Source organism: Lissotriton helveticus, chromosome 9 (assembly GCF_964261635.1).
Source record: "Lissotriton helveticus chromosome 9, aLisHel1.1, whole genome shotgun sequence".
Taxonomy (NCBI): domain Eukaryota; kingdom Metazoa; phylum Chordata; class Amphibia; order Caudata; family Salamandridae; genus Lissotriton; species Lissotriton helveticus.
This window is the reverse complement of record NC_136070.1, coordinates 300,747,597-300,766,422: the sequence shown is the minus strand read 5'-3', so window position 1 is coordinate 300,766,422 and position 18,826 is coordinate 300,747,597.

Genomic DNA, 18,826 nt, shown 5'->3' with positions numbered 1-18,826 from the left:
AATGGGGGCCACTTCTTTGAATATGTATAAGTTTGAGCTATTTGTACTGTAAATGACGTTGCCTTTTATTAATGTGTTAATTAGCAGAACCGATAAATAAAAGGCATTGTCATTTACAATGCCAATAGCTTAAACTCTTGCAAATGTGAGACCTATTGCATTGAAAATGCTTGTTGAAATATGGAATGCCTATCTGCTTTGCACATTAAGACAACTAAGGCAGACCGTAGCGGTAGGCTGGTTATTGGCGCACTCCCACGCTGGATATATTTGCTTTTTAAAACTGCACAACCCAGCTGACTAATAGCTGCGTTGCGCACTCTGGTCATTTTAAAACTGTTCTTTGCTGATTAAAAGCATCGCGCTCTCTTGGGTCTCTTAAATTGCTTTGTCCTGACCACTGGCATAGCGTTTTTATGTGTGTTTGTGTAAAATCTTTGTTTGCTGACTAAAAGCATAGCGCCTGCATACTACTTTGCAAGATTGTACTTACCTTCATTTTCTTCGCTCCCGACCCCGGTCCGCCCCGGCTGTGTGCCGTTTGAGCGGAGGGTCAGCCCATGAGCGACACTTCCTGTCTGGTCCTGCACCACTTCCGCCCTGCCTCTCCACCGTGCAGGTCAGCGGACTAGTGGCTGCAGTACCTGATTGCTTATCTTGCTTCCTGTTTCCCCTACGTGCAGACAACTAAGGCAGACCGTAGCGGTAGGCTGGTTATTGGCGCACTCCCACGCTGGATATATTTGCTTTTTAAAACTGCACAACCCAGCTGACTAATAGCTGCGTTGCGCACTCTGGTCATTTTAAAACTGTTCTTTGCTGATTAAAAGGATCGCGCTCTCTTGGGTCTCTTAAATTGCTTTGTCCTGACCACTGGCATAGCGTTTTTATGTGTGTTTGTGTAAAATCTTTGTTTGCTGACTAAAAGCATAGCGCCTGCATACTACTTTGCAAGATTGTACTTACCTTCATTTTCTTCGCTCCCGACCCCGGTCCGCCCCGGCTGTGTGCCGTTTGAGCGGAGGGTCAGCCCATGAGCGACACTTCCTGTCTGGTCCTGCACCACTTCCGCCCTGCCTCTCCACCGTGCAGGTCAGCGGACTAGTGGTTCACAACAACTAGATATAAATGGGGACTTGGAGTAAGCGCAGCGGACGAGCGCAGCGGGAGCGCCGACTTCGCGCCGAAGTCGCGCACAAGTCAAGCCCGTCTGCGCCCGTCTGCGGCCTGCCGGGGCAAGGGGCACGTCACTCTGCCCCAAGTACCACCTACTCTCCAGCAGAACTCCTTGGTCTCCAGGGCTCTTGGCCTCTAGATGCCATAACCTGTTCTCGTATTTCCTCCCTTGGCCTGTCTCCGGCCTCTGTCATTCCTCCCCCTATTCACACTCCCCTCAATTCCCTTAGAGATGCTGTCAATTCTGGACCCATCAAAACCCTTTCAGCCTACTATCTCAATACCCGATCCGCTGTAGCCCACTCGCACGAACTATCGGTGCTGTTGGACCTCCATGCCCCAGATATTCTGTTTCTGACAGAAACCTGGTTCTGCGAGGACTCCCTCCCCGCACTATTGGCCACCCTACCAGCCCCATACTATGCTCTGCGTTCAGATCGCCTGAATGGCAGGACTGGGGGAGGTGTTGCGGTTATCGCCCGAGGGGATTTCCCTTTTCAAATTCTCCCCTTCCCAGATATCGCTACCACGGAGTACCTGGCTATTCGCACTACCTCTACCACCCCTCCTCTCACCTGTGTACTTATTTACCGTCCTCCTCAATCGCCCTCACTGTTTCTCTCTACCTTTCTGGAAGTACTGGCCACAATCACGATCAACAACTCCTCCATTCTGCTTCTGGGTGACTTTAATTTCTGGCCAGCTGACCCCGCAGAATGCCCTTCCTCTAAGGAGTTTTCAGAAACCCTCCATTCCCTTAATTTCATACCCCATATTCACTCCCCCACTCACATAAAAGGACATGTCCTAGACCAGATTTGGTCCTTGAACTGTCCTGTACAATCTGTCTCCATTGCACCCTGTTCCTGGTCAGACCATCACCTAATCTCATTTGCTCTCCCTACCCACCCCCCAATCAAGCCCCCTCGTCCTAAAAATGTCTGGGTTCGAGCTTGGGGGCGAGTAGATCCTGACAACTTATCTACTCTCCTCTCTGCATCTTACCCTCCTCTACACGGATTACCCACCCTCTCCCAGGTTACTTCTATCGATCAGTGGCTCATCTCAGGTTGCGATTCTATCGCTCCCCTGAAACGGGTCACTTCAAAGCGGGAGAAGGACGCTAACCGGTGGTTCAACGATGACCTCAAGGCCATCAAATTAGCGGTACGCAGAGCGGAGCGTGCCTGGAGGAGAAACTACTGCCCCTTACTCCGACTGGAGTTTATCAACACCTTGAGCCAATACAAACTGGCCATTCTGGCGGCGAAAACAGCCTATTTCTCCTCCAAAATCCTCGCTGCGGAGAACCAATCGAAGGAAATCTTCTCGATTGTGCACAACCTGGCATTCTCCGACAGAACCACTCTCAAGCCCACCCCCTCCCCAGAACTCTGTCACTCCCTCAATAACTTTTTTATCCAGAAAATTGCTATTATTAAAGCCAATATCCCTCCCCCCTCTCCTACCTTTGTGGACCCTCTGTGCCCCCCTCCTGGAGGACATCTTGATACCTTTCCTCTTTTGTCCAAGGAATCCCTGATCTCATTAATCCCGTTAGTCAAATCTGGCTCCCCTTTAGATCCCTGCCCTTCCCATATTCTCCGTCATATTTTTTCTTCTTGCCCCGATCCTGCCCTGCATCTCCTGAATAGCTCTCTTTCCCAGGGCGTTGTACCTGTCCCATTGAAAACTGCAGTCATTGTCCCTATCCTTAAGAAACCAGGCGCGGATCCCTCAGTCCCCGCTAACTATCGCCCCATCTCCCTTTTGCCATTCCTGGCAAAAGTGCTCGAGCGCCACGTCACCCGCACTCTGAGCTCTTTTGTGGAGACTCATGGGGTCCTAGCCCCCCGTCAGGCCGGTTTTCGCCCCGCACACTCTACGGAGTCCGTAGTACTTTCGGTCCTGGACAACCTCAGGGAGGGAATGGACACCAACCAGACCCAGGCCTTGGTCCTCCTCGATCTCTCAGCCGCCTTTGACACGGTTGACCACACCATCTTACTTTCCCGTGTCGGGGCGGCGGGGATCGGGGGCACCGCCCTGGTATGGTTGTCCTCCTTCCTGAGGGGCCGCACCCAGGCGGTTCGCCTGGGTGATTTTTCTGCGGACTTCCGGAAAGTTCAGTGCGGGGTCCCCCAGGGTTCTTCCCTCTCACCTCTTTTGTTCAACCTTTACATTGCCCCTCTTATTTTTTCTCTGCAACAAATGGAGGTCTCCGTATATAACTATGCGGACGACCTCCAACTTGTTTTCAATCTATCTTCTTCTCCTTCATCTGTTTCTAATTTTCAATCTATTATGATTTATATCTGTGACTGGATGAACCACAATCATCTTAAACTCAACCCAGACAAGACTGAGCTGGTGTTGACAGGTGGTTCATCCAGTCCCTGGTCTTCCCTGTTCTGGCCCCCTTCCTTAGGTCTCCCTCCTGTCCCCTGTACCTCAGTCAAAACTTTAGGCATTAAACTTAATTCCCAACTCACCCTTCACTCCCAGGTTAGTTCTGTGGTGTCCTCTTCTTTCCTTTCACTGCGCACTATACGCAAGGTGTCCCGTTTTTTTTCTTTTGAGGCTCTGAAATTGATCACCTTGGCAATGGTCATCTCCCGCCTGGATTACGGCAACGCCCTATATGCAAGTATACCTGCATATAGTTTAAGGCGGTTGCAGCAGATTCAAAACCAGGCGGCGCGCCTTGTGTTCAAACTGCCAAAATTTCACCATGTCACCCCTCTCCTGAAATCTTTGCACTGGCTTCCAGTCCGTGAGCGTGTCCAGTTCAAGCTCGCCTCCATCACCTTTCAAGCTCGACTGGGCACGGCTCCGGCCTTCATCTCTTCTGAGATCACTCCCTATGTCCCTACCAGAGAGCTACGCTCATCTACCAAATCCCTTCTCTCAGTCCCGCGGTTTCGGAGGAAGAAATGGGGAGGATCGAAATTTGCGACCCTTGCCCCACTCTTTTGGAACTCCCTGCCCCCAGAGCTTAGAGCCTCGACCCTCTACCTGCAATTCAGGAAACAACTTAAAGCCCACCTATTCACTAAGGCCTTTGATTAGCTCCCCAGCTTTTCATATCCTTTAGAGTAGGCTGCCTTCCTGCCCTGTTATCTGTTGGTTGTAGCGCCATGAAGCCGCTGGCGAACGTGCGCTTAATAAATAATTTAAAATAGAAAATAGAAATAGAAATTAAACAATAAGAATAATCATAATCTTCAATCAAATTAATTGACTCCAAATTCAGACTAAATCTGTAGACTTGATAGTATAGAGGATAATAGCCCACTGCCTCAAAGACTTATCATTACGGTACGTGTCAAATAGCCAATGAAACAAAAGAAAGTCCAATTGGGACGATTAATTTAATATACCATACAGTAATGTTTGAAAAACAATATATCTATGTACATGTATTTACACAAATCATAAAGCAAAAATACATTTTTTTTAAAAGGAGAGAACGTGCACAGAGAAAGATAAAGTAAGTGCTCAAGTGGATGATCAAGACGATCAGAAGAAAGTGTGGTTGATTTATGTACAAAAGAATATTGAGCCTGTCCTAGATACCGCTTGTAAAAAATACTTCTTTTTTACTCGCTGATTCCTATGTACAATTCCTTAGTCCTTCAATTGCACCATTGGCAATGAAGAAAGGGAGTGGGGGGGTGGACAAGGGACAGGGATTAGTAGGTACAGGCTCCCAAGGGGGAATGTCGTCGACGTTTCGACCCAACCATGTAAGGGGTGGTTCAAATCCTCAATAACGGGTCTTCATCAGGACGGTGTAATGGGGAAAACTCTTTCAGAGTGCACGTCACTTAAAAACATTCATTGGGCACCCTTCCGTAGTGCCTTGTCACAATCAAGTGCGTCGGTTAATCCGCAACCCCAATGTGAGAGTATCCAAAGTTATACGAATTCTTTCCGCATTCCATAACGCGAACTCGTGTGGGAAGCCGTGCGCCACTGATCGGAGCGACGGAGAGAGGAGAGAATTAATACCCCTCGTCCGGATAGAAGACTGATGCACTGGGCATTTATATCTGTTGAAAAACAACGATACCGGCCAACTAACCCGCTAACACTCGGAGCCAGGTTGGCTTGATAGACAGTTTTGAATCTACACTGTAGTATAACTTTGGATACTCTCACATTGGGGTTGCGGATTAACCGACGCACTTGATTGTGACAAGGCACTACGGAAGGGTGCCCAATGAATGTTTTTAAGTGACGTGCACTCTGAAAGAGTTTTCCCCATTACACCGTCCTGATGAAGACCCGTTATTGAGGATTTGAACCACCCCTTACATGGTTGGGTCGAAACGTCGACGACATTCCCCCTTGGGAGCCTGTACCTACTAATCCCTGTCCCTTGTCCACCCCCCCACTCCCTTTCTTCATTGCCAATGGTGCAATTGAAGGACTAAGGAATTGTACATAGGAATCAGCGAGTAAAAAAGAAGTATTTTTTACAAGCGGTATCTAGGACAGGCTCAATATTCTTTTGTACATAAATCAACCACACTTTCTTCTGATCGTCTTGATCATCCACTTGAGCACTTACTTTATCTTTCTCTGTGCACGTTCTCTCCTTTTTAAAAAAATGTATTTTTGCTTTATGATTTGTGTAAATACATGTACATAGATATATTGTTTTTCAAACATTACTGTATGGTATATTAAATTAATCGTCCCAATTGGACTTTCTTTTGTTTCATTGGCTATTTGACACGTACCGTAATGATAAGTCTTTGAGGCAGTGGGCTATTATCCTCTATACTATCAAGTCTACAGATTTAGTCTGAATTTGGAGTCAATTAATTTGATTGAAGATTATGATTATTCTTATTGGCAAATCTATGTCGAGGACCATTTGTTGTCTGTACTGCTGAATACCCAGGTCCTTGGACTTCATTGGGTCAACCCCTGTTCTATAACAGTTGCACATTAAACAAGGTTGTACCATCGTTTGCATGTGGTTAGGCCAAAGAGGAATTCGAACGAGGGGCGCAGCGTCCATTTGTTCAGCAGGTGCAGTTGCATCGGGGCCCACATGCCCGAAAGCCCAATGAACCCAAATGAATGCTATATTTAACAGTTAATTTCCTTTCTTTATCTGCATTGAATCCAGCATTGCCTTTGTGCATACTGAGATTTTCACAACATTCATGAAGACAAAGAGACCCCAAGGGGATACTCCGAGGTGCACAAATGTGTCCATCTTTGTTACCCATTGGCACGCGGCATGGAGGGAACCAGGGACAGTCCATGGACACCCACCTCATCAATGAGGTCATTGACATAGCAGAAGATTTCAAAATCATGGGACATGATAAGCATGTGTAAGAACGTTTTGGGTACATAATGTCACTTTAGAAGATACAAAGGTGTTTTTCTGGGACAATAAAACCTCTTGGCTGCAGAACTATTCTTTTTGCGCATTTAGCACAATTGTAGGCATTATTCCGCATGCAATCTCTCTGAGTGCGTGTTGGCTGTTAAGGGAATTGCAGTCTTTCATCTACATTCATTCTACGGAATGAATGCTGCTGGATGTAAAAGGAAATATAATCAGGCATGGCCAAATGCTATGTGCAGAGTGCTCCGAGAGCCTCTCTGAGGCCAATTGCTATTTTTTTCTGTTGCGTTATTATACAGATTTTATGCTGCTCTGATGTGTTAAGTTTGCATTGAATTTTTATACAGCTGAATACCCCTGATAAAGGTACCAAAGCAAACTAGTAGATGGGTACTATGCTACACCATACCATAGTTGGTTAGCTGAGCAAACATAACTGGCACCCTGCCATGAACACCATAAATTGCACCGATGTATGCTCACTCTGGGTGGAGTATTGTTTCTTTATTTGGATATCTGTTGCTATTTAATGATGATGTATTGATAACTCCTGCTATTTATTGGTCTAAATAATGTGATGTCTAGAGTATTCTATTTGGGGTGCAAGTCTTGCTTTGCATAGCAGGCGTAGAGCAATAGTTTGCTCATCAAAGTATAACAAGTTAATTTCATGTGTTTATTAGGTTTGTTTAGTAACTTTTGTTTAACTGTAGTTTTTCAAAACAGAACTTACAACCCATAATGTGCCATTAATGAAAATTTTCAGTGTTTTTTTAAATTATATGTTCATATTCCTTTGTTACATCCAGCAACCATGGTGCATGGCATGTATTGTAGGCCTGGGCGGTGAACTTCGCTCAATTTGCGTAGTTTGCAGAGTTTTTTGCACTGTGCACTCCACGGAGTTCGCGGGGTGCATAATACTCCGCTTCGCGATGCGCAGCAGAGTTTTTTCCCCGCTCGCGATCGCGAATGTCAAACAGTAAGTTCGGGAGCGCGAGCTTCCACTCGGATAGAATTTCTACCCTTATGACAGGAATACCAGCACAAAGTGAGTCATATAGCCAGGCCCTCGGCCCAACAAGGCCATCCCTCACAGCTCACATTCTTTTAGCATGTGCAGTGGGGTTGGGCAGCACTTAGGTTGTACACCCAAACTCCTGTGCACCTGACTCTGGCAGCAAACCATCTTTGGTTGTGTGCAGCAGGGAGCTGGCCACTGTGCCTAAAGGCCAGGCCCAGCACCAACCTTCTCAATGCCAAACATCACATAATGACTTGTCGTCGCTATGTACTATGCAGAGCATAACTAGATTTTAGAACCACTCTAATCTATGCCACTCCACTCTATGCCACTGCGCTCCACGCTAGCCCTCTCTATGCTACTCTAGAGTATGCAACTCTACTCTCACCGCTACAATCTATGCTATTCCACTCCACACTGCTGCACTTTATGCCACTCCACTATACGTTATTCCACTCCATGTCACTCCATTGTAAAACACCATTGTACGACACTCCACTATATGCTTTTCCACTCTATGCCAAACCACTCAACTCTACGCTATTGTACTGTATGCCACTACACTGTACTTCATTCCACTATATGCCACTGGACTCTATGCTTCTTCACTGTATGCTCTTGCACTCTACCATACTACACTCTATCCCACTCCACTTTTCCCACTCTACTGTGTGCAGTTCTACTGTATGACAGTCCACTCTGCACTACTCTAGACCACTCCACTCTACAACACTCCACTCTATGCTATTTCACTCTACCCCATTCCGCTATGTGCCACTCCACTGTACCGCACCACACTTTAGAGCACTCCACTGTTCACCACTCCTCTCTGCTCCACTTCACTTTGTGACACTATACTCTATGACGGTACACTTTGAAACACTCTCCTCCCCTCCACTGTACAGTACCACACTCCTATTAATAGCACACCCCTTGACGACAGTAAACTCTATGACTTCAACTTTGTATTTTACTAAAAATAAAAAGCCAATACAATTCAATGAAAATAAATAAAGGTTAAACCTTTGTTAAGGTTAGGAAATCCTTATTTATTATTCCTATATAAAACAAACTAAAAACACACAATCATTAGAAATTCTTCAGAAATAGTTATACATTAAATGTATAATGTACACACCACCTTTAAATTTACATAACTGTATGTATTCTTTAGCTATAATTTGCTTTCTAAACTTAAACATATACCTTTAATTGATCATTTATGCAATACCTTCAAATTGTTATAAGTTGTGCACCACCAAATACAATGTATTCAACTCAGTAACCAAACTACATTAACCATAATTCACCACACTACCTTGCTCTGTGTTCTCACAAAATATATGATTTCCATGTAATAACTATTATTGTAAATACTATTATTTTAGATGCTATTGCCTATATAATATGAAGGGTATAAAAAGTGCATGGAGAAGGTTATAGTTAATGTAGTGTGACTACCGAGTTGAATACAATGTGCATGAGTTATAATAATTTGAAAGTGCTGCGTAAGTTATAAATTAAAGGTATAAGTATATCTCAGCACAAAATACTGAAAGTAGAAGGGGCTTCATCAAATCCCTTTCAAGAGTGATCAAAATGTCAATCAAGGTTGGGGTATTTACTTTAAATCTTTTATCTGTAAACAGGCATTTTAGATCTGGCATAAGCCATGACCATTTAATTTTACTACAACTATGGGCCCAATTCTGATGCGGTTAGGAACCCTCGGTTTGAGCCATTGTAACCGCATTGGTCTTGCCCGATTGAGCCATTCCAACTCGGTTTTCCGGATGGCTTCAGATGGGCTCGGAGAGTCCATCTGCCATGCGGAATCCCTTCAGTACCCTAGTCGGCTCTTCTGGCCAAGGGAGTATGATGGCAGTTTCCCATTGCCTTTCTATGCTGGCCTTTCCAACATAGAAAGGCATTAGGTAACTGTCTTTTGGGGCCCCCAGCAGGGCCAGCATGGGTGCTGAGCCGCCAAATGGTGGCCTAGGGAGCACCAATTGTGCACCCCTGTTGATCCCTGCACCCGGTGGCAGGCACCTTGGGTTGCCTGCCATGGGGTGCATGGATGAACTGCACCTCTGTACTTAATGATGCCAGCATGCATTTTGTTCAGAAAGCATGCTCTTATTGTTAAGTATAGGATTGCGACCGAACCTTCCTACTTGCAGGTCTGGAACCGACGTCAAGAGGTCATTTGTTTCCAGTTCCTGTCCGATGTCGGAGGGACTCTTTTTGTTTAATATACTTACTTACAAAGGATTTCACATAGTCTTCTTCATCCATTAGTCCATTGCTGTGTCATTTACACCAGCTACAGCTTGGAACTTCAGCCATTGGTTAACTTCACTATGAAAGTGCATAAGATGCATATCTACACACAAGTAACTCCCTTCAGTTCAATGGACTACTGTTTGAAAGTGTGCAGAGATTAAAAAGTATGTTTCTTTTAGACACAGTTTTTTGTAGATTGGTTAGGGTATGGTAGGCTCCTCAACAATAAACATTTGTAAAAACAATGACACAACAAAAAAAGGACTGACAGCCAACTTCAGTCCTATAGGTTTTGCCATTGCTTTTTAAATGTTAGTAGTAGAAGTCCTCTGCTTTTACTATTTTTCTCACTCATTAAATCTCTGTTTACCCCATAAGGTCTGTCAGAGCAACTGGTTGAAATCATTCAGAGGATCACATAAGGAGCCAGCGCACTGTCTGGTGTAATCCATTAAGTTGTTTTAATGGGCTAAACTGGAAAAAATACATCACCCCATGCTTACTTCTTGCCTAAGAGGCTTGGATTAAACACATTTTCTTCGCAATTTCTTCTGAGGAACAAATGTTTCCAAGCTTTGTCTGGCAACTGCAATAAACTATTCCAAGTATCTGCCTGTCTTGGTTTACGTTCATTTCAACCTACGTGGCTAAAACGTGAGAGCATTTAGTATCCCAGTGCAACAAACAGAGGGGCCGATATATTATGTCTGGTTGTCTCGAGATTCTGATGTGCGATAAGCAGCTTTGCATTGTCTGCATTCGATTCTGGCGATGACAGAATCTGCCAACACTAACCCCTGTGGCCATCAGTTCACCTTTAGGGAGAATGTGAGGCATCCTGTGAAAAACCCACTTATAAAGACCTCTTGATTTTACACACCCAGGGCAGTCCTAAAACTGGATCAAAACCACAAAATTCCAGACAGCAACAGGCGAGAAGAGTGTAACGCTATCAGGAATAATGGAGCGGCCAGCTGTCTGCAGGGCTCTAATTCAGTCTCCAAATTTTGGTGGCAAAAACTTTTCCTTTTGTGGATTATTATGTCATTAGAACGCAAGACTCGAATTAAAGCCTAGGGCGTTCAGCTGTTTTTTTGTCTATTAATATTCTCAGTGGGGCTATGCAACACCCTGGCATGGAAAAGCTATACAAAGTATACTACTGTTAATTAGGAGTGCTCCTTCCAAATATATTTAATTTCATCCATATTTGCCGTGGAAAGGTCAGGCCAATTAAGCACTTCAGCACCTAACTAAAGAACATAAACTAAAACTGGCTGCCGCACTGAAAAGGAATGGGGACATTAGATCACAGAACGGTATGTGCACGCCCAGGGAGCACTGATTGGAAACAGAATGAAGTCTAGAGGTAAGAGAGCTTCTAGAGTCACGCTTTTGAGATACCAGGTGCTGAAATTTCAGGTCAGAACATTGCCTGGGGTGCATCTGAGAAAACCACTTCCAAAGCCAACTAAAATAGAATCACTATAACATGATGCCTCCTTCAAAGTACTTTTCTATCACCTTTCACCTATGACTACATGCACAATTATTGATGGGTAACAGTGAATGCTTAGGATGTTTTTCATTGAGGGGTTCTGAGTGACATCAAGTAGACAATGGCAGGCTCTTACGTACGTCTCTATTTTGCTCACAACACACAGTGGTTATGAGGAAAAAATTTGAAGATTCACCATAGTTTTTCCTCATAGTCATACCCTGTCAGCTGTTGCTTTAAAATGATGGTTATTTTGAACTAAAAAATTAGGAAATATTGAGAGAACATATGTGAGCGTGCAAAGAAACGTTGGATCGTATAACCTCAGTTTCTAGTCATTTTATCTCTTTCCTGACACTTTATGAAAGCTGACACGTGTTCATTAAAGTTATGGGACCACTTTTTCAAGAAGGTAAAGTGGTTTATGAATGTGAACTGGCTTCCACTAAAAAGGCTGTATGAAAATCTAATGGTGACTTTTGCTCATAGCCATCAAGCCCTAAAAGAGCAGAGTTTGGGTGGCTGAAGGTTGTGAAAGCTGGCTTACAGGATGGGGTGCCTAGGCCCGAATGATTAATTACCTTACTTTACAGGGGTAAGTCATGTTGTCAAAAGGGATCTCTGTTCCACATCTTTGTTTAGGATTGCTACACCAAATTTAAGGCCTCATGATGATGGCTGTGTGACCGACACCTTTAGGCCGTCAGTGGCAGTCCCACCGCCATCAGACCGTGGAGGTGCCGCCACTGCATTACAATGGGAGGCGGATGGTTGGCGGTCGGAGAGACATACCGCCATGCATTTGATGGGCTCGCATTGGAGGGACTGCAATCCCTACACAGTGGCAGTGCCTGCTCAAGCACCAACATAGGGATTACAATGTACTTTCCGCCAGCCGTTTCATGGTGTCTAACCCCCCCCCCCATGAAATGGCAGGCGGAAATGGACTCGGGGGCCAGTTGCTGGCCCCTCTTCCCCTCTGGTCCTCCAGTATGGTCCCCCCGCATGGTGCCTGCCACATAGTGCAGGGATATTCAAATTGTGTTTATTTTGTACTACAACTTGTGCTGCAGCCCGCAGCACACGCTGCAATACAAAACAAACCCTTTGCGACGCCTTGAAGGCGGTCGCATCGTAATCCCTATGAAGGGACCGCCAACAGCTAGTCAGGCAGTCTCATTCCCGACAGGATGGCGGCCGGAAGAAAGTCCGACCGTCATCATAATCAGGCCTTAAGTATTAATCTTGCACACAGTGGCCTATATGATGTTATGGGACTTTATAGAGCACATACTGTGGATGCAGTCACTTCTAGGCACAGACTATGTTGAGGCACAAATCATTGAAACATACAGTAAAATGTGAGAGAGCAATCATTGCTTATCCCATATTTAAAAGAAAAAACACGCCACCACCCATGCAAGGGTGTATAGCGCCTACGTTCTGTGGAGTGGCCAAGAGCCTTCGTGTGGAACCAAGAGGTGTTCATCCTATTGCTGGCTCGCCCACCTATTTAAAAGTACATGCGGACAGACTCTTCTTAGTACCCGACAAAACTGCTTTGGGTTACAATCTGTCTATCCCAGAATTGAGTGCAAACTGGAATATTTGCATGCTCCCTTGTGTCGTTCTTTGACATATTAGTGTTACATGCGGCTAACAGCTGATTCTAAACCATTGTGGGCGAAACAGTACAAACCTAAAACTTGTGTAGTCTACACTGATGTCTGTAGACACTACAAAAATAAATGTTCTAATCGCAAAAAGGCTATATTACTTTTTATGCATGCATGGGAACAAGTGGGAAGATCAGGCTGCCGCCATCTCACTGCAAAGTTGAATAAGGCTACAGCACTTGGGATGTAATCTATACTCACATCGTTGTTCTGGTATTCACTTGCAATACTCAAAGCGGACGGGACAAACCTTACTTGTTTTTTTGAGTGATGCGTGCAGAAAAACATGTTTAGTGACGAGGGGCATCTGGGAAAAAACCCAGAAAATGAAGCATGTGCAATGCCTGCTTAATGCCACAAAAGCTGCTTGTGGAAAACATCTGCATACTATGTGCATTCAAATCAAATCAAATCAGGAACATATATTGAGCGCACAAATCACCCGAAAGTCTCATGGCGCTGGTCCTTCCAAACGCAAGAAAAACTAATCATGGGGACATTATGCAGTTCTACATTAATGTCAGACCAGGTGTTTAAGTGGCTGGAATCCTTTCTGTCAGGACGAACTCAGAGAGTGCAGCTGGGAGACCAGTTGTCTGGGATCAGTGATGTGACCTGGGGGGTGCCCCACGGGTCGGCATTATCCCTCCTGCTTTTCAACATCTATTTACAACCGCTGGTGGAAGAGCTCATGCGTATGAACTGTGAAATATTCAATTACGCAGATGACACCCAGCTATTGGTCCAGTTGGAAGACACTAAAGAGGCCCAGGAATCAGTGAGGAACCTGCTCAGTTTCACAGTCAACTGGATGACTAACAATCTGTTGAAAGTGAATGCTGATAAAACGGAGGTGCTGGTGATCAGCAACCGAGAGAATCCCTGGAGTGATCTGTACTGGCCCCCAGAGTTAGGAACCACCCCTTCTCCTGGTTCAGTGGTAAAGAGCTTGGGGCTGAGGATCGATGCGGATCTCTCGATGGCCCCTCAAGTCTCTGCTGTGGTTGGATCTTGTGTAGGTGTGTTGAGGCAATTACGAAAGCTAGTCCCCATCTTATCTGCCTCCACCCTGAAATCGATCGTATCGGCCTCAGTCATCTCGAAACTTGATTATGGCAACGCCTTATATCTTGGCCTGCCACAGAAGCTGCTGAGGAAGCTGCAGGTAGTACACAACGATGCAGCAAGGCTGATCCACTCTCTGCCCAGAAACTCGCACGCAACTCCCCTGCTTCAGAAGTTGCACTGGCTTCCAGTGAAATTTCGAGTTCAGTTTAAATGTCTCTGTGTGGCCCATAAGGCACTCTTTGGGAAAGCCCCAGAGTACATTAAGCAACGTTTGAAGAGGTATGTTCCTGGAAGACCTCTGCGCTCAGGAAAAACTTCCAATCTGATTCAACCCAGGTTCAAACTAAAAACCAGAGGAGGCAGGGCCCTGTCTGTGCTTCTCCCGCAACTGTGGAATGAGCTCCCGGTCATTCTGAAGGAAGATTCACAGCTACTACCCTTTAGAAAAAACTGAAAACCCATCTATTCAGAAAGGCATTGATTCCAGTTTAGGCGGTGAAATAGCAGAGGGCTTTCTTGGGGTACCAGTGTGTTATGTTTTTCTGTTTAGCGCTTAGAGACCGACGGTGATAGGCGCTTTATAAATAATCTATAACATAACATAACATAACATAACATGGTCTCACATGCAGATTCGGAAACACCGCATGAGCAAATATTGTGTGTTACTATTGAGGAACAGCAAGGTGAGTATAAATGAGGATGAAAGATTCAAGCCCTAGTTGTGTACGGCAAGCAGACCAGGTAGTTGATGTTATGGGATTCTTTATTTTCTCAAGACTATTTACAATGTATATAAGTATTGGCATGAGTCACTATGCAGAATCGTCTCACAGCACTCTCTTGTTTCCTCTTCCAGGCTCTTGAAGGACTGTCAAGGTGCCTCTCGGCATGTTAATCAAAAAAGAGGGATTTAGTAGGGCTTTTGGTAAGGTCCAGCATACATTCCCAAAACAAGCTAACCAAAAAAGGGGTATGCAGTTCCTCAGTGAGTCACCATGTAGGTAAGTAGGGAGGCACCATACAGAAAGGCTAAAAGGATATTTTGGTCCTTAAGTGAGTCAAAGGGGGGGGATGCTCCTTTTTCAGAACTAAGACACTCACACACCCAGCCAGCTAGATGTCATGTTTCGTCATTGGGTCTGCTCCTCGTCGGGTTGGCACTGCAATACCTGACAGGCACCCAATCAGGGGCTCTTTGGAGGAGATCTTTTGTTCCTTGCCATTTGGTGAGGTGCGTGTGAGGAGCCTAGGATAGTGTAGATGTAGTGTAAGGAGGGTGAAATTTAGAACAGGTTGGGCAGTCCAAAAACTGTTTTAATGGGATGGCTCCCACCTTATTAAAATGAAAAAAGAGTGGCGACTTAAGCTGAAATAATTGTTAAAGATACTAGCGCTCTGCTCTCAAGGGGTCAACATGTTTATTGCCTAAACATCCAAATGATTGGGCTGCAATTCATCAGGACCATGTGCACAATTATCTACACAGTGTGGTAGTTTCTTTACCAACCTACCTACAACGTGTTGCTAGGTGAAGTACCTAAACAAGGTTTGAGGATAATCTAAAAGAAGAAAAAAGCATACATAAACATGGGAAACAGCCATTACAACGCAACTTTCACAACGCACTACCATTTCAACTAAACCTTTACAATGCAGGATCCATTACAACGCATGCCATTACAACGCAGATGCTATTACAACGCATGCCATTACAACATCTTATTTACTGGTAGTGGCCATCACGAAAAGTCAAGATTTACTCTTAGGATCTCTACTCAAATACTCTGAGTATCTACAACTTGAATATGGCTTACTGCTTTCACAAAGGTGGTGACATGTTCATTTGTCAGAATTAAAGCCCCCATAAGCCTCCCTACCAAAACACTTGTGGACAGTTTTGGTGGGAGGTCTCCTACTTCATGGGATTTACACTGACCCCTATTCTCTGTCTCTACTGCAGAGTTGCTAAATTTGTCATTGGCAGGAAAGACTCTCACAATTCACAAGTTGTCTACTGCAATGAGCCCTGATGGGATGACTTGAAGGAGGTGTGATCAAAAACAATTTGATTAAATATCACATGAGCTCAACTTGTGTCATTATTCCAACTCTTGGAGATGCGAACAAGTGCAAGATGATATTTTACATATTTTGAGGTCCTGTAGCGTAATATTCCAGCATTAGAAGATGTTACTGGGATCTTTTAAGGACTCCTGTGGCTGTAATTTTCATTTAATAGTTACCATGGTTGCACAGGAGTTCTGCAAATGCCTAGGTATGACCAAAAACTGGAGACGGTGGTTTGATACATCAATGGCAGAAGCAAAGACATGGATATTAAGGGAAAGGAAGACTAAATCTGGCCATGAGAAATGGATGGTTTAAAGAAATGTTGTCATGGCGGGCCAGGTCAATATGAAGTCTTAATGACTATTGGGCCATGTTTGCCAAAATAATGGATAATTGTTTTAATTCAAAACACTGTAATAATGCCGATTTTTGTGAGATCTATCCGGTGGTATCTGATGCACTCCCCTAGTTGGCAGCGCTGACACTCTTTCCTGTGGGTACTGTCTTTTTAAGCTGCAAATCACCTCACAATGGAAAAATGGAAGAAATCACTTTCTAGTAGGTTGATGGTTGCATTGCCATTGCACAGCTGAATCTGCACTGAGGAGCCTGAATACACGGTTGGGGTGGTTGTGGATATTCATGCACTATTCAAAATATGTTATCCTGTAATAAAGTGTACTATGTTTTCTTGAAGTACCCTTTGTGCTGTGCATAGTATGTCCTTTCTGACTTCTGTTGCTGGAGTATCAGCCCACCTACAAAAGTAAGATACTTCACAACCAACACAAAGAAAGGGTGTAATTTCATTTGACTGTTCTGTCCTTCATCGATGCTGAATGCTTGACTTCATCTGTTCAGAGTGGAGTGTTGGCTGGAAATGTACTTGACACTTTCACTAATGTATATTGCCATAAACGAAGCAGGTTCTTGTTAGTTTTTTGAATAGTATACAATCATGGCTGATGTTTTCAATCATAATTGAGGTTGTCAGCATGGACATGTGATTTGATACAAATGTTTGTAATGCACTGAAAACAGTAGTGTGACAAGTTGTACTCTGCGAAATAAATGTCTGGGTTTTGGATACTCTATGTTGCTACTTTGTCTTTTGTATCTTCACTAAAATAGTTAAACCCAATGCCAGTGTTAATATCCCTTTCATGGTGTTATAATTACTCTCATTCCTGCTACTCCTCTATTTCAGCTGCAGAGGGATAGTTCTTGTTCCATCTATGTTTTTTACTACTTATACCATTATTCTATATTTTTAACATAGTCCTTTATACAACACTTGTAAATGTTACCCACCACTGGCAGCAAGCTTTGTTGTTATTATTGCTTGTTTTCAGACAGCATTTTTGTAACAGTTTAAATTCGTATTGTTTTTAGCAGCATTTTATCAGTAGGTGGCTTATGGAAATAAAAAGGAGCAAAAGGTAACCATACAAATGTACAAAATGACCTTTAAACAGCCTTTACAAATACAAGGTTAATATTCGGAAGGTGTGCTACTTACTATATTGATATGAAGCTACAGGCATCCTTTCTCCAGGAAACAGCTATATAAGATGTGAAATCGATTGCTAGTCTTCTTTTCACTGATTATATTGACATTTTAAAAAATTCTTTTAAAGCATGATGAGTATATGCTTAAAAGAGGTACGCTGGAAGATGTTTTCAGATTACATCATCATCAGTATATTCTTTTGTTTACTGGCTACACAATATTGACAAGCTTTCCTCACTGTGCTGTCCATGCATGCTTTTAGATATATACATACACCTCTTGTGTTTTAAATATAATACTCCTGTATTTTGCTTCGGAAATCTTGCATATTTACACATTTTTTTAAGCCATCACTCTGGATAAAATTAATTATTGCATAGTAGGCTTTATAAAGCATTTCTCCTGTTTCCAAGCACAATGGACCAGATGTTACTATTACCCACTCTTAATCTCCGTATTAACAACAGTGAGACATTTCAACACTTCTGTTTATCTTCTCCAACATAACTATATCACTTAGCTTAACACAGTTGTTGTATAGCATTTAAAGTGTGCATACACTTATGTTTATACCTCTGTACCTCAAACACAGCTTACGATGGACAATGTGTTGACTGTCCTACTCCTATGCTATTTCCCCTCTTTCAATAATTTTTTCTTCTTTACATTCCATACTTTTTTTTAATCATGGCTAGAAATTCATCTAGGCCGAACTTTCTATTTATTGTCAGTGTTGTATCTGTGTTCTGGTATATTGTGTGTCATAAAACTGTTGACATTATTTGATGTGCATGGACATAAAATGCCTGCAAGAACATAAATAGTGGAGTCTCTCATGTTATCAAACAGAAGGAGGAGGATGGAGAGGAATTTGGCGGTACAGGTCACGTCCTCCCCATATATAATAATTATTAAGTAATTTTCTGTTCCGTCGCTACACCAGCACTGCACTTAAGTAGGTGGATTTTAGGCGATCATTAAGGGCATTCTAGATAGGATGCAATGGCCCTCAGCCACCGGAGTGCCATACTTCATCATAGGACCATGCTCCTCACTCAGTGGGCGCTGTAATACCCAGCTGACCCCTCTTTGTCAGAGAACTTGGAATCTCAATGTCTGGTGTTGGCCAAACAAAGGGATGGTGCCCTTT